Below are 15,473 nucleotides of genomic sequence, written 5' to 3'. Positions count from 1 at the left end.
ATCACTATTAACTGTATTTATGCAACCCATTTGTGATAAACATCTTTTGTCTAGGAAGTAGTACTGACATGGGTTCTGACTCCAGCTAAGATAATCACTAGCAACTACCACTCCTGCCCTTTGAGCCAAGATTTAAAAGAAAGCAAACTGAAATGAACCAGTCAGACACTGTCAGCAAGAATGGTGATTAGGACAAACAACAATAGAGGAAAAAATGCACGGCTACTCAGAGACCATCTTCTCAGGACTAGAGACAAGATATGGAGCCATTTTTCACTAGGTTCATGAGGAAAATGTCAGCACACAGCTGCTAGTGCACTGTCAGATTGCATCTTAATTTGGCCAAAGGGGACCCAGCCAGTCACCCTCACAGATACATTTTAAAGGGCCCATTACAAATCTGATTTATTGGTTGCTAAGAATCTCCCTGCTATGGTCTGGACATTTCGCATGACAGGGAGCTGAATTCTGGCTAGAGCTAAATATATGCTTCTATGTGTGATTTAAATCATATGAATTCAATGTTGCTTAAGACATCAGTCAAGCTCCCTCCCCCTTCCTTAATACCTTCAGGCAGTTTTCTTAGGAATGAATCAGAATAAACCTGTGCAAAAATGGGTAATTTGTATACAAGTCTCTTGATACCATTAAAAAGCAGACAATGTTTTTTGTTCTACAAGAGAGGGAAAAACATATTAAATAACAAAAGAAAATGCATCTGCACAGCAAGAGAAACGAGAAATTACCGAGACTTGCTTTAGAAATGTAGGCATCTTAATGCAACTATTTATACTAAGGTGAACATGAAAACTCAGAAACATTAATTCCTTTCCCTCCTTATCCCTCATTATTCTTTAGGAATTTCTCAGTAAAATCAATTTCCCTGCTCTTAATGAAATGCAAAAGAGTGTATGAGTAAGATGCATTTGGCACTGCTGAAGAAAAACCATTCAAACTTACTCTATTTTGAACTGCCTATTGTTACAATTCAGACAATGTACACCAATAATTGCAGCTCAACTTCCAATCATGCCGGCATCACAAGAAATTCAAAAAGTCAACAGCTCTTTTTATTTCTATACACACAAGAATGATAGCCTCCACATGCAGTCACTCTGGCAAAAACTGATGAATGGCATCAAAACAGTCGTCATCTGACAATTTGTGAATAAACAAGCATTTTGTTATATGTTATGGCTCTTTCCTACAGGAACTATTCCAAACAAAGACAACATCCAAAAGCAACATACAGCAATTCTGTAAGCCAAGTAAGACTCAGCTCAAGTTTCTGTTCAACATCTGGTCAAATATGGTAGTGGCTTTAATTCTGATTTTGTTTTGTGGGATTTAAAAACCCACCTAAGCTTTTAAACTGACCACTTGTCAGGTCCCAGCTCACTGATACACTACTCTATGAATGGGGGCAGGGGGGACAGAAAAAGAGGCAGAGTCTTATCCCACCTTTCCATGATTCTCAGCCAGTCTGTCTTCTCGTGATCTGCAAACCACCTGTATTGATCCAACCCATTCTGAGGGGAGAAAATAATCTTCCTGATAGAAACAGTTTCAGCTGTGATTTGATTTATCAGCACGGATGTCTAGAATTTTCTGTTTAAGCCAGACACAGCAGCACAAAACTGCAGCTGAGCTCTTTTGTTTTCCCTCCTCTCAAAAGATGAAGCAAGCAGCACTCCCACTGTGTGCGCGCGTGTGTGTGTGTGTGTGTGTGGTTATGTGCGTGTGTGTCTCTCTCTCCCCTCCACCTCCACCCCCACCAGCAGCCTAACTCCACTCTCCTTCAGTCAGGGTCATTTACATTCTCAGCAATGATTTCCTATTCTGTATCCATTCGTACCTAGTACTTCTGGATTTCATCGGTAAAAAGGGCATCTCTAGGTGGCAATCAGGTGACCCTCCTGTTAAAAGCAGAAAGGATGCTGATGGAGTGTTTGACTCTATGGTGGATTTTTTTTTCAAAATATCCATATACATTACAAACAAGGAAAAGAATATAGCTCTCAGGAGATCATCAGGCATTTTTCTGCTTTTGAATGCCCCCTTCGCAATCAACACAAGCTAGTATGCTGTAAAGAAATGTAATTTAACTTTTCAGTGTTAATAATCTTGCATAGTTTGTATATCATGTAACTCCATAATACTTAAAAGTACAAGCTCAATCATAAATATAATGAAACTGTATTTAACATCTAAACAGCAAGCATTCTATTATCCAACTCAAAAAAAAAAATCTGTAATGCTTGTTTGTCCTTGACTCAAATTATTCTGCAATAATTTCACAGATTTTGACCGAAAGGGCTTTATAGTATAATCCTGATTTTCCAAACTCTGGCTTAACTGCTGTTTACGTCCCCCAGAATGTCACTGAATGCAGGTCCTAGGAACTTAGAATCTCTGCAAGAGAGAAGTTCCTGATTATCTAAGTCCCAGATATTACCAAGATGTCAGAGGTTCCCCAGAACCTTGGTAAAATTACATACAAGATATTGTAAACAGATCTATAAATGACAGACTTTGTCAACTTCAAGTTAAAGGATCAAATTTTGCTCCCAATGAAGTCAATAAGAGTTTTGCCATTGACTTCACTGGGGGCAAAATTTCATCCAAGGTTGCTACTATGTATGAACACCAAGGAATGTTAGAACATTTAAAAGTATAGAAATAAAGAGTTAAGAAAACGTAAATATTCAAATACACTCACCATTCATACAGTGCCTTAAATAAGCATACATGTGTATCATATCACATTGCATATTCCCAAAACATCCTAAGTCTACTCTCATATCCCAATACACTATTAGCTTGTAGACCAGAAACCCTCTTGCAGTCATCCACCATACAGAATATGCACTGACAATATGACCTATGAATTTTCACATAAAAAAATCACTTTTCCATCACCTGTGGTCCATGGACCATCCTTCCAGTTCTTCCATCCAGTATTACCCAAAGAAATCACCTATTTACTTCTTACTTTCCATACGTCAACAGTTATTGTAATATAAGTACCATTGCTAGATGATGGATGGTGAGCAACTATGTTTTTAAATGCTGATGTATTTTTAACTGTAAATTGCCTTGGTATAAAGTAGCATCCTTACTTTAAAATGTGTACTACTTACTTTATTTCATTAAACAAACAGTGCTAATCCAGAGTTTAGGAGATCCATAGGATAATTTTCTCTCCAAGCCTCCTGCAATCTAGAATTTAGGAGCTCTGCAGTGACCTCATCTCCCTTCTGCCTTGCTCTAGCATTCAGACCTTAAGAGTCCCGATCTCCCAAATGCCTCTCTCTGCAAGGTGGAATTAGGAAGTCCACGGGATCATTTCTTCAAGTGTCTGAGAAAGCTCCTGGGGTGAAATCCTGGCTCAGCTAAGACTTCAATGGGGCAGGATTTTACCCATGAACTCTGCAAGGCTCCACTCTATCTAGAAACTACTGCCTCACAGAATTCAGGAGCTCCACAGGGTCTCTCGGTCCTCTTGTTGCTTCCTGCATTGCAGAACTTTGGAACTCTGCAACCTTCTGGGTTCCCAGATCAGCCTGCTATTCACTGGCCCAGAGGTCATGTTGGGCACCCATTTCTCCTTCCCCAGCATAATGCCTACCTGGCCATGTGGACTATATAAAACATATATTGCTATAATATATAATATACAATAATATACAAAATTGCTTTGGATTTCTTAGAAACAAAACATCTAGGTCAGGGATTGGCAACCTTTGGCACACGGCCTGTCATGGAAATCCGCTGGCAGGCTGGGACAGTTTGTTTACCTACAGCGTTCACAGGTTCAGCCGATCATAGCTCCCACTGGCCGCGATTTGCCTTTCCAGGCCAATGGGGACTGCGGGAAGCAGTGTGGGCTGAGGGATGTGCTGGCCGCTTCCTGCAGCCCCCATTGGCCTGGAACAGCAAACCATGGCCAGTGGGAGCTCAATCGCCGAACCTGTGAACGCTATAGGTAAACGAACTGTCCCAGCCAACTAGCCGATTTCCCTGATGGGCCGCGTACCAAAGGTTGCCTATCCCTGATCTGGGTTGTCACACAAGATTACAGAAGTAAGGAAGTTTAACTTTCTGATAAATACAGAAGTGTGGGGGTCTTATCTTGCTGCCACTGGAGTCAACTGTAGGTTTGCCTCCCATTAAAAAATAACATATAAAACATACATTAAAAGAACCACAAAAATCATAGAAAATCTATTCATGGCATATAGGTATTATCTTTTGCAAAAATACTGTATAGTACTGCTGATAAAATTAAGAATCTGCATCCACTAATATTAGCTAATCAAGAAGTGCACACAGTATTTCTTTATCATTAGAGCTGTAGATCTGTGATCCCTTAAGTGAAATATGATGACTTTCTGGCAAAAGCAGTACTTTTAAATTATACAGTATTAAATGTTAGAGCTCCAACTTCAGCAATAATACATAAATGTTAAAAAATTACTGAGACACTCCACATTAAAAATGCTTGATGGGCACCTTTGTTATAGAAATTGTCTCAATATTTGCAATGCTAATTGAATAATAGTATTATTTTTATAAACAATTAAAACAAGAGCCATAAAATTCCTAGAAAGGTCTCTATTTTATTCACAATATACAGCAGCCTTATGACTGGATTTTTCTTAAGAAACAGTTATGGAACTTGGTTGCCTTTCAATTAAGTTTATATTCAAATCAAAAAGGTATATATACATGCTTGAAACTGAAACTACGTCCAATGAGTGGGAAAGAGGGGCTCTCGTGTAAGTATGTTTATTAAGTCTATGTGAATTCATGCACCAAACAGGCATGAACATTTTCCTTTTTCATTATACTTAAGATGAGTGCAATTTATAAGCCTATGGCCCAAATTGAGAAGTGATGTGTAAAGAGGTGTTAGAATGCTCTGCTACACTCAGACTTGTTTATACAAACTCTACTGAAGAGTGAGGGAATCTAAGGCCTTGTCTACACTACCGGGGTAAGTCAACCTAAATTATGCTACTCCAGCTACGTGAATAACATAGCTAAAGTCGACATAGTCTAGGTTGACTTACTGCTGTGTCTACACCATGCTGCATCGACGGGAGACTCTCTCCCATTGATTTACCTAACTCCTCTCATTCTGGTGAAGTACTGGAGTTCACTAGACCCATTAATTCAACCCCTGCTGCATCAATCACAGCAGCGTTGATCCCCAGTAAGTGTAGACATGGCCTAAGTGTATGTAGCTTATATACAGAAGAGCTGGAAAAATATAAGTTAAAGTAGCTCTCACCTTATTTTAATTTACACTTCTTGCACCTTTCATCAGGCTTGCTCCATGTAAGTTACAGTCATTTAAATTAATAACTTTAGGCCAAATTTCGGCCAGTTCTTTTTGTGGGTGCACACACCCTCTATTATGTATCCTTCACAAGATTTCCTAATGCTTGCAGGAACTCAGAGACTGTTCTCCCAGAGGACACATATTGTCCAAAGGAAACAGGAAAGGGGTATGGTGGTAATCCTACTCCAAGGACATCCTACACCACTTGTTATGCATGAGCTGTGACCCATTGTAGGGACAGCATTCTGTAGGGATCTCAGTGCTGAGTGAATTAGTCAGCTGTCAGCTTTGTTGATCTAAGAACAGGAACTAGAAACTGACAGCTGATCAGCAATTTTAGTACAAAGATATTTCAGAGCTGCTGGCACTCTCCTGTCAAATACAGGAGGCCACAGGAATCACTGAAACCACTATTGAGCATGAAGAGAAAAAAGAGAACTGATAATGCTCTAGTAGTTTAGGATTTAGGATTCCAGACTACTAAAATGACAGTATTGATTTTATGTGATAGCAATGATGTGGAGTGCAGATCAATATTTCAGTGGAACACTATCAAAGAAAACAGGTACTGATGGAGATGGTATTGGTGAGTCAGTATATGATTTACTTACCTCTGAGCTAACACGAAGACCTAATTTGAGGTTACAGGATGCTGTGCTACAGCAAGTTTTTCAGAAAATATAGAAATGAGGCCTGGGCCATTTTGGTTATTGAATATCCCATAGCTCTCTTCCAAGGCAAGAGTACTAAAATTAGTGTCCCGGCTAAAGTCCAGTGCCAGTAAGTATATTTTGCTGACCTAAACTGAAACCACAGGAAAATCTTATTTCTCTTTCTTTTATTTTGGTTTCTATAAAAAACAGCATCCATTCATTGTTCTGTGCAATTTCACCTGCATATAAACATAAAAATATCAAATACATCAGTCAGAAACACAGTGGAACAGTTGGATAAACAATTAACACCACAGTTTATAGCACCGCTATCCATTGTTACAGAGTTATCACATGCTACTTGTGAGATGGCTGTGTTTCAATGGAGGACAAAGTCATCCCTACATAGAGTTTGTATATAACTTTGTTCAGTTTGTAAAGATCTTTGTGATCTTTTGGGATGGAAACCATTAAATAAATGTAAGGTTCATTTTTAGAAGTGTTCCTGCCAACTAATTCACTAAGTGGCATAGGCATCTGTTTCGGAGGTGAATGGATGTCTTGCTCTAAGTGCTAAGCATATGAAGAGGTCCCAGTGGTTGCCACTGAAACAGATGGGCCAATAGAGAAAAACTGTTGCCCTGGATAACTACAGATTCACAAATATCTGGTTTATTCTTGGAGGGTGTTGGGATGGTTGCAGTTGTCTCTCTCTGTAAGGATGTACATATGTGTGCAGACACGTGATGTCCAGGGGAAGATAATTTTGGCTCCCTGACAGTCTGTTCATTAAGTGTGCTATCTTCAATACAGCAAGTTTTTAAATTGGTTTTCAGTACTTTGGAGGAAGATAGTCTATGGTATCATAACACTGAGGATCACACTCCTGTGCCTCTCCCCCGCCCAGAAATTCAATGACATTTAACTGGATTACAATGGAGGAATCCACAGGATGCCAATTGTTGGTGCACTCCCATTGTGGAACTCCGCTTTGAATGGCACTTGATTGACTCACACTCCACACTCCTCTTATTACAACACCACTTCCCCTTCTTTCCAGAGAACAGTCGTGTATAAGGAGTGATTGTACTCTTTATTAAAGAACACCACAATTTGTCTAGCAACATCACACAACTTATTATTGGCACTGTACTGCAAAAATTAAAGCTCCATCTTGCACAAGCTCACAGTAGGTGACCTACTTCTGAAAAAAGTTTTCAATGGATACACAGATTTTATTTGAAGCTAGTGTGGGAATGTCCTTCTCCATCTGCGAATCTAATCATGTGGTAGACTCTCTCCAGTGCCAGGAAAATAAGAGTTTATGAATTATGCACAACTATAGTTAATGCATAAAACCCCTTTGATTGTATTTTCACATGCTAGAATGACAGAAGATGGAATCATTTAGAAATGATCTCCAGCTATCCATTTATGGTGTATGAGTGAGAGAGTTCAAAATTATGATCCTCTCCCCAGAGATATCTGTACCACTTCAGGAACTGATCTCATCCTAGCATATTCAAGATGTCGGATGTTTGATCTGGCCAGATGCTGAGCACATACACTGAGGGCTTTCAGAACCTTGCAAAATGAGACCCTTCAGTCTTTGTCTACTTAAAATGGTAAAAAAAATGGTCAAACGTTTTTTTAAATGAAAAGTAACTTTTTGACTAAATGGAAAATTTTGGAAAAAAGCGCAAATTTTCATTAAAATGTTCATGTTTTTGACGAAATACAAATGTCAGAAAAAAATTGACAAAAATGAATTTTCTTTGGTTTTGATTATGTTTTTCAGAGCAAAAAAATCAGTTGTTTCCTGACCTGCTCTATTGTCTTCCCTAGGACAAATGAGATGGGTTGTTCATTATCATTGCAGCTTTACCTGTAGCAACAACATCAGAGGGTGAACATACATAGATAGGAGTTGGGTGTTTATAGTTCCATGTCATCTAACCCTGTTTAGAGAAGAACTAGATGACACAGTGGTAAAAATACCTTAGTCCTGTCTAGACTACCGACTGCACCACTTCTACCACTGGTGGAGCTGCATTGTGGTGAATTACAGACCTTACATTTGGGGGTGTAGAAGCAGCCTTAGATTGTAAACTCTTCATGGCAGAGCATGTCTGTTTCTCTCTGAGACTGATTTTTCCCTGGTTTACACAATTGTAACTCCAGTAGAATTACTTCTTATTTACACAATTGTACCTATGTTTATACAGCTACTAATAACATCTGTCTTTCTAGGTTTGAGAAACAATCAACAAAGAGTTTAATTCAAGTATTTTAAAGAATGTGAAAATTCAGATTTATATTATGCTAATCCAAACAGAAACAAAAGAGCAAATTGCAAAAACAATTAATTAATCTATGTTACAGTTTTACTTTACCACACATTTTATTTTTTAAAAAAATGCTGTTGATTTTCTTCAATGATGCTAACACAATTATAAGTGAATTAACAAATGGTACAAACTCCACTTAAGCAGAGTATTTTAATTGTATACTCTTTTTAGTGTAATTTGCTTAAAATTAATTCTGTTTATAATGGGATTCTACAGTACATCTGCAACAGAAAACAGAAGTCCTATATCATGTACACAATGGTTAGTGGAGAAGATTAGTGCCCAAGCTATTGTAGCCTACTGAAGTCAATAGGAATTTGTTTGAGAAAGGGCTGAGTAAAAATGGAGGTACTGACTACCTTGAGGAGATCTGGAGATATCAGGCCTGGTATAAAGTCAGGCCTTGCTGATATAAAGCAAAGCTGGCAAAAGTCAGGCCCTCTTACAAAACATGCCAGCTTGCAGGTTCACTGTCCAGACATGGCAAGGACATGGCTAGTATTGTGATCACTCCTAGGCACTAAGTATTTACGTAAACACATTACAGAAGGGTAGTATTAGAACACCTCAATACAAAGACATGGTGGAAACACACTATTCAAAAATGATACAGGGACTCATTGACCCCTCTTAAAGATAAGGTCAGGTTGACAGGGTGATGGATAGAGATGTTTTGATCAAACCAACATGTACAAGGTAAAGGGTGGAAGCTATTCACCTCAGAGGGGCAAGACATAACTTGTTTGTATCAATGTATAAAAGATGAATCACAAAGGGGGTGTCTTTGTCCAGCCGAGAGGGGGACAAAGTCCTGTTGTTCACTTAGCTAAATCCATTGCAATGAACATACTTGTGTTAGTGTATCTGTAACCATTGATCCAGGGCACTAGGACCGTGCTTCATTGACAATAAACCCGCCTGAGCACCTTCACTACTGAACAGAGTCTGTGGTCTTATTAGGCATTTCAGTTGGAGCCTGCTATCTATCTGGCCAGAGCCAGTGCAGCATGCAGAGAGAACACACATATGCAGCCAACAACTGATGACACTGGTGACCCTGACCGCTCATCTAGTAAGTAGGCAAGCTGTCCTCTGTAGGAATCGTGATCTAACATGGCAGAAAAGCTGCAAGCTAGGGGAATCCCTTATCTTCCTCCCTCAAATTCCCACAGAGTTTAATAAGGTACAGATGTCAGCTGGGGTGCCAGCAAAGGAGGTCCATTTGAATTTTTAAAAGATAATGGGGAAGAAACATGGAATGGAATCTGCAAGGCTAGAGCAGAGACCGTAGCCTTGGAAAATAAGAGTAAGAAACACCCCCCACATGCCACAAAATTGGTGGAGCAACTAACAGGGGAAAAAAAGTAAAAAGAAGCAAGAGAAGCAGCAGAGATCTGGAACACTCCTGCTCCCCTAGCAGGGCAGCAAGCAGTCCATAGACACATTACAGCAAGCACAGGAACAGAATAAAACATTGGAAACAGCCGTAAAGAATCTGCACAAAAGAGAAGTGCCATCTCTGTTATTAATATTGATGGCCAACAACAGGCTTCAGGTACCTGAAGCATGGGGCAGAAATGAAAAAAAGTTGCCCCAAGCAAAATTAAAAGATGTAACATGGAATGATTGGAATGGGTGCTGCAATTGGGACATTGGGAATGACCCATACCAGCCACCTAACAACCCCTGGGCTGAGGCCACTGCATTGCAACTACCACCATACGATAAAAGCAAGGTTTTGGTCAAATCTAAACCGAGACATAGACTGATGCCTATCAGAACATGAAAAGTAAGTGCCCAGGAGGGAGAAATAGTAAACAATGCTTTCTCTGGATTGGTAAATCAGATAAAGGAGCACATTACAAGACAAGAGCTGTGACCTGCTCGCAGGGGAGTGGATAGAAAACAATTTTAAAGTGAAAAACCAAGAGTGAGTGGATTAACACCTAGAACTGATGCATTAACACATGGAGTTGCCCAGAAACAGTTAACTGTAGCAGGCAAGGGCACTTCTGCAATCCATTTGGCATGCAGACAAAAGCAACAGACATTGGTGGAACAAATTCACGTTTTGCAAGAGCAGGTAACAGTCCCCACTCTCCTCTCAGAGCCAGGATAAAAACCATAGGTATGGGTTCCCAACTGCTTTAATCTATGGAGCCTCACTCAGAGCTAATAATATAATGTTCTTTCTCATATAATTTTACATACAGGTTAAGTTTTACTTTATATCCTCTCTCAGTTTGCTAAACTCGCTGCTGCTGCGTGTACTTTGAGATACCTTGATAAAGTTAATTAATTCTTTTGGCTCAAGTTTTCCTCCTTTCCTAGATTGCTCTCCCTGCACTTTTCCCCTGCTTCTCCTCACTTCTGCTCTTTGTTTTAAAAGTTATAGTTATTACCATCACTAAAAAACAAAAAAGAAGCAACTGAAAACAGAACAAAATAACAAACAAAGAAAACAAGGTAAAAACTTTACTTTAAATAAGTTCAGTAAATTAATCTTTTTAACCCATTAGGAATGCAATAGCTGGAAATACTCTTAACTTTCTTGAAGATATGGTTGCCAAGCAACAGAAATGCAGACTCTGGTTCTAATACTATCCACTGACTATAATTTGAAACATGGGCGTTCCTCATTTCCATAAAGGCAGAGGTGAAAATAAGCTGGTACACGCCGGTATGGCGTACCGGCAAGAGCCAGTGCGTCATACCGAGGTAGTCCGGCTTCCCCAGCTGGCAATTTAAAGGGCCTTGAGCTCCCAGCAGTGGCTGGAGCCCCGGGCCTTTTAAATTGCCGCCAGAGTCCTGCTGCTGGAGCCCTGAGGTAGCAGCAGTGGGGCTCCAGGAGTTGTTTACAGGGCTGGGGCTCCCGCTGCCTCTACTGCTCTGGGCCCTTTAAATAGCCGCCGGAGCCCTGCCACCGCTACCCCAGGGCTCCGGGGGCTATTTAAAGGGCTGGGGCAGTAGAAGCAGGGGAGTCCTGGGCCCCTTAAAAAGCCCCCAGAGCTTTGGAGTAGCGGCGGGGCTCCAGGGGCTATTTAAAAGGCCCGGGGCTGCCGCTGCTTCTGTGGCCCTGGCCCTTTAACCGCTGATGGAGCCCCGCCGCCACTGCTACCCCAGGGCTCCAGCAGGCTCCGGCGGTTATTTAAAGGGCCAGGGCGATAGAGGCAGGGGAGCCCCAGGCCCTTTAAATAGCCCCTGGAGCCTGCCGGAGCCCTGGGGTAGCAGTGGCAGCCGGGGGCTCCGGCAGCAGTTTAAAGGGCTGGGGTGGTAGCAGCGGCCAAGCCCTGGGCCCTTTAAACTGCTGTCAGACCCCCCAGCTGCTCCTGTAACGCCGGTGGGGGCGGGGGAAGGCACTTACCGGTACAGGGTGGGCCGGGGCTGTCTCTGACCCCCCATCCCCGCCCCTTCCGCCCAAGGCCCCGCCCCTTCCAGGGGCCAGAGCTGGCTCCAACCCAGCCCTGCACCAGCAAGTCCCTATTTCTACTTTCACCCCTGCATAAAGGAGAGTTTTGAAATAAAGTAATATAAAGTAATGGACCAAACCTTAAATTAATACAACAAAGGGGGCAAATACATAACTTAATATACATTTTTATCAATTCTTATTAAAGTTTTAAATACAAAGATAAAACTTGCTTATTTAAATGCTTAACTCTTGTTTACTTGTCTGTTTTTTTAAACTACATTTCTTTAATAACTAAGCTTTGAATGTTTTATCTTGTATAATTATTAATATAATTCTGGCGCCATTCATCTTTAATTGTAAGTTTGTTTTGTATTCCATGTATGTTGTCCTGTGCGCTATGTTGTATGTGTCACATGACTAGTTTTTTCTTTTAATTTTGTTGCAACAAAATGCAATTTTATACTTTTTTGAAAATATAAGTCGTACCACACTATTTTAATATTATGATTGGGATATAACCATCATAACATTATTAAAACCATTTTTTTGAAAAAACTCAAAAAGGCCTCAGTTATAAATACATATGCATATATTTTTGCCAAAACAAATAATGTAACTGCGCACAAAAAATTTTCTCTGATTAATCACAGGGGGTTTTTTAATTGAAAGGAAAAAATTGAAGTGGAAACCTCAACAGTAATGCAAAAGTAATATTAGCAAAATGTCAATTTCTTGTTTGAGTTTTTATAAACTTGTTTGTACCTTTATTAAGTATTAAAATACCGTTATAAGAATGTTATAGCAAAAGGGTAAAAAAATAATACATACTATATCTGGTTATGTTGCAAAATTTTATAACTAACCAAAAAATTTCAACAACTTTCCACTTTTGTCTTCCAAATACAACTGTGTTATAAAAGTTTTATATCCTCAAAGTGTTTGCATAGACCTGCATTTAGAATTCATTTTGCTTTAAATTTTTATACTCTTTTCTTTTATGTTATGTTAAAGGTAAGTAGTGGCTGTTACAGTTTGTGCTTCTAAGCAGTTAACAAAAGCAGAATTGGTATCACAAGAAAGTTAACTCTAAAAAGCTTGGGTAAAAACTCTGTTACAACTCTTGCCATAACAGAGTGCTCAGCAGGGGAAAGCAATATACCTTCTAAGAGAAGATTGTGAGGTTCTATTTTTAGCTGTTAACCATTATATTTAATATAAAATATTAGTAATGCACCTCAAATGAAAATGAATGTCTATACAATAATTGTAAAAGTAAAGCTTGTGTTACAAAAGACTTGGTCCCTATTACACTGTACAGAAACTAAGTTAATCTGTGTATTAAATTTGGGTTACTAAAAACAAGAGAAATGTAAAACAAGCAAGCAAAAATTTTATGATAACTGTTAAGCAACGTAAGCTGTTTCAGGTTGCATCCCACAGACTGAAAACACCAGAAGATATCAGTTCACAGTGAAGAACCCCCAGGCATCAAGAAAAATAATGAAGTGCTTTATAAACCACAGACTAGTTAACTACACCTGAGTCAGCCATAAATGGACAGTTAAGTAGAATATCATCTAAAAACTACTAGGCCTTGGCTACACTGGCGCTTTACAGCGCTGCAACTTTCTGGCTCAGGGGCGTTAAAAAACACCCCCCTGAGTGCAGCAAGTTACAGCGCTGTAAAGCGCCAGTGTAAACAGCGCTAATCCCCTGTAATTAGCTGTAAACTAATCCCCACCGGGAGGCGGAGTACCTGCAGCACTGGGAGAGCTCTCTCCCAGCGCTGGCGCCACGACCACACCCGCACTTCAAAGTGCTGCTGCGGGAGCGCTCCTGCGGCAGCGCTTTGGAGTCTCGAATGTAGCCAAGCCCTTAGCTGGACGCCGCAGGTAAACAAACTGGCCCGACCCGCCAGGGGCTTTCCCTGAACAAGCAGTGGACCGGCTTTGAGAACCACTGATTTAAATTGTATATTAAGTAAAGGGAGTTCATGTGCTTTTGGCTTTAAATCTTTAGCATCGAAATATGGATGAATTTGGCTACTGTGTAAAAGCAACTGTATTATTGCTGTATTACAATGTGCATAACATTGCTAAACTGTTTAACCAACACATAGGTGAAAGTTAAACTAATGGCAGCGAATTAGTAAAGACGTTATTTGTACTGCTTATGGAAGTTACATAGTAACTACCATAATTAACTCATTATGGAATATTAAAAAAAGGAAAATCACCTAATCTTATTAGTAATAGACACCTAACTGGCATTGTCCTCGCTATATAACAAAAACAGTGGTAAACTGACACCATCTCAAATTGTATAAACAAATTCCCTGTTAGTATAAGTCATAATTTGGGGTTAGTGACACTGCATCCTAGCTGAGGCATATGTTATTCAAAATAATCTTGTTCAGTGTTTAGGCACCAATAATAAATCCTGACACAGCAATATTTGATAAATTGGTTACTGTCCATTCAGCAGGTTATCTGGAAGACTGCATCTATAAGAATCAACTGGATCTACATCAGCTACTGGGGTATCCAGAGCAATGCAACCAATGGAACAGAGAAGTTAGCTGTTCCTGTTTCCTCCCTAGTGACGGTTACCAGAGGGTGACAACCAGCAGTAAGGGTAACCTAGAAATGGATTGACAATACTGTGTAGTAACTAATAACAAGACATTTATATATAGACGCCTCATTTGTAATGTCACTACTTCAAATTTCTGTTTTAATTCTTATATACATAGCACTGGGGGACACACTGTAATAATAACTATTCAAGTATTTTAAAACACACAGCCTACTACTAATGATAATACAGGTGGTAACTGTAATTGCCCTAATAGGAGTGTGTTGCTATCTGCGGTACCAAAGTAAAAGGGCCAGACTACAACACCAGATTGGAAAAGGATTGTGATGCTTAAATATGAGGCTGTGCCATTTGTTTACATACATACTATACATATTGTGACAAAATTCCTCCTCTACCTTCATGGGTCCTGCGCTTATTGGCGGATTTGCTCACCTCAGTGATCTTCCCCTCTGGTGGAACCCACAGTCTGGGTCAACGCCTCCTGTGTCTGATCAGGAGTTGCGAGGTTTAGGGGGAACCCGGGCCTGCCCTCTACTCCGGGTTCCAACCCAGGGCCCTGTGGATTGCAGCTGTCTATAGTGCCTCCTCTAACAGCTGCATGACAGCTACAACTCCCTGGGCTACTTCCCCATGGCCTCCTCCAAACACCTTCTTTATCCTCACCACCCCAGGACCTTCCTCCTGGTGTCTGATAATGCTTGATTGCCTGATAATTCCTCAATCCTCCAGTAGCACATCCTCTCAGTCTCAGCTCCTTGCGCCACTTGCTCCCAGCTCCTCACACACACTTCCTGTCCTCTGGCTCCTCCACGCCTGACTGGAGTGAGCTCCTTTTTAAACCCAGGTGCCCTGATTAGCCTGCCTTGATTGGCTGCTGGTGTTCTAATCAAAGTAGCTATCTCCACTGCCTTCTAGAAAGATCTTAATTGGCCACAGGTGCCTTGATTAACCTGGAGCAACTGCCATTTGGTTACCATGGTCCTAGGGATTTGTTTAGCCTGGGGCTAACATACCTGTTCCTCAGTACTTCACTGTAGCCATCTGGCCTTGCCCCATCACAATATATACCCATATATACGACACACACATCCATATATATTAATTATTTGGGAATTCCT

At 40.4% G+C, this 15,473-nt stretch overlaps 1 protein-coding gene across 12 annotated transcripts in view; it reads right to left on the bottom strand.

Moving 5' to 3' along the window:
* Positions 1 to 15,473, bottom strand: part of MAGI2 (membrane associated guanylate kinase, WW and PDZ domain containing 2) — a 1,116,388-nt gene that overhangs the window by 608,509 nt on the left and 492,406 nt on the right. The window contains exon 1 of one of the 12 annotated variants that reach the window (XM_050936780.1): positions 1,462 to 1,670. The exons of the other annotated variants lie outside the window; for them this stretch is intronic. The gene's annotated coding sequence lies outside the window, so the exon portion shown is untranslated. Of the gene's footprint in view, positions 1 to 1,461; positions 1,671 to 15,473 lie in introns of those variants that run through there. 12 annotated transcript variants of the gene reach the window in all.

Source organism: Gopherus flavomarginatus, chromosome 1 (assembly GCF_025201925.1).
Source record: "Gopherus flavomarginatus isolate rGopFla2 chromosome 1, rGopFla2.mat.asm, whole genome shotgun sequence".
Classification (NCBI taxonomy): Eukaryota; Metazoa; Chordata; order Testudines; family Testudinidae; genus Gopherus; species Gopherus flavomarginatus.
The sequence above is the reverse complement of the archived record's forward strand: the minus strand, read 5'-3'. Positions and strand labels throughout refer to the sequence as shown.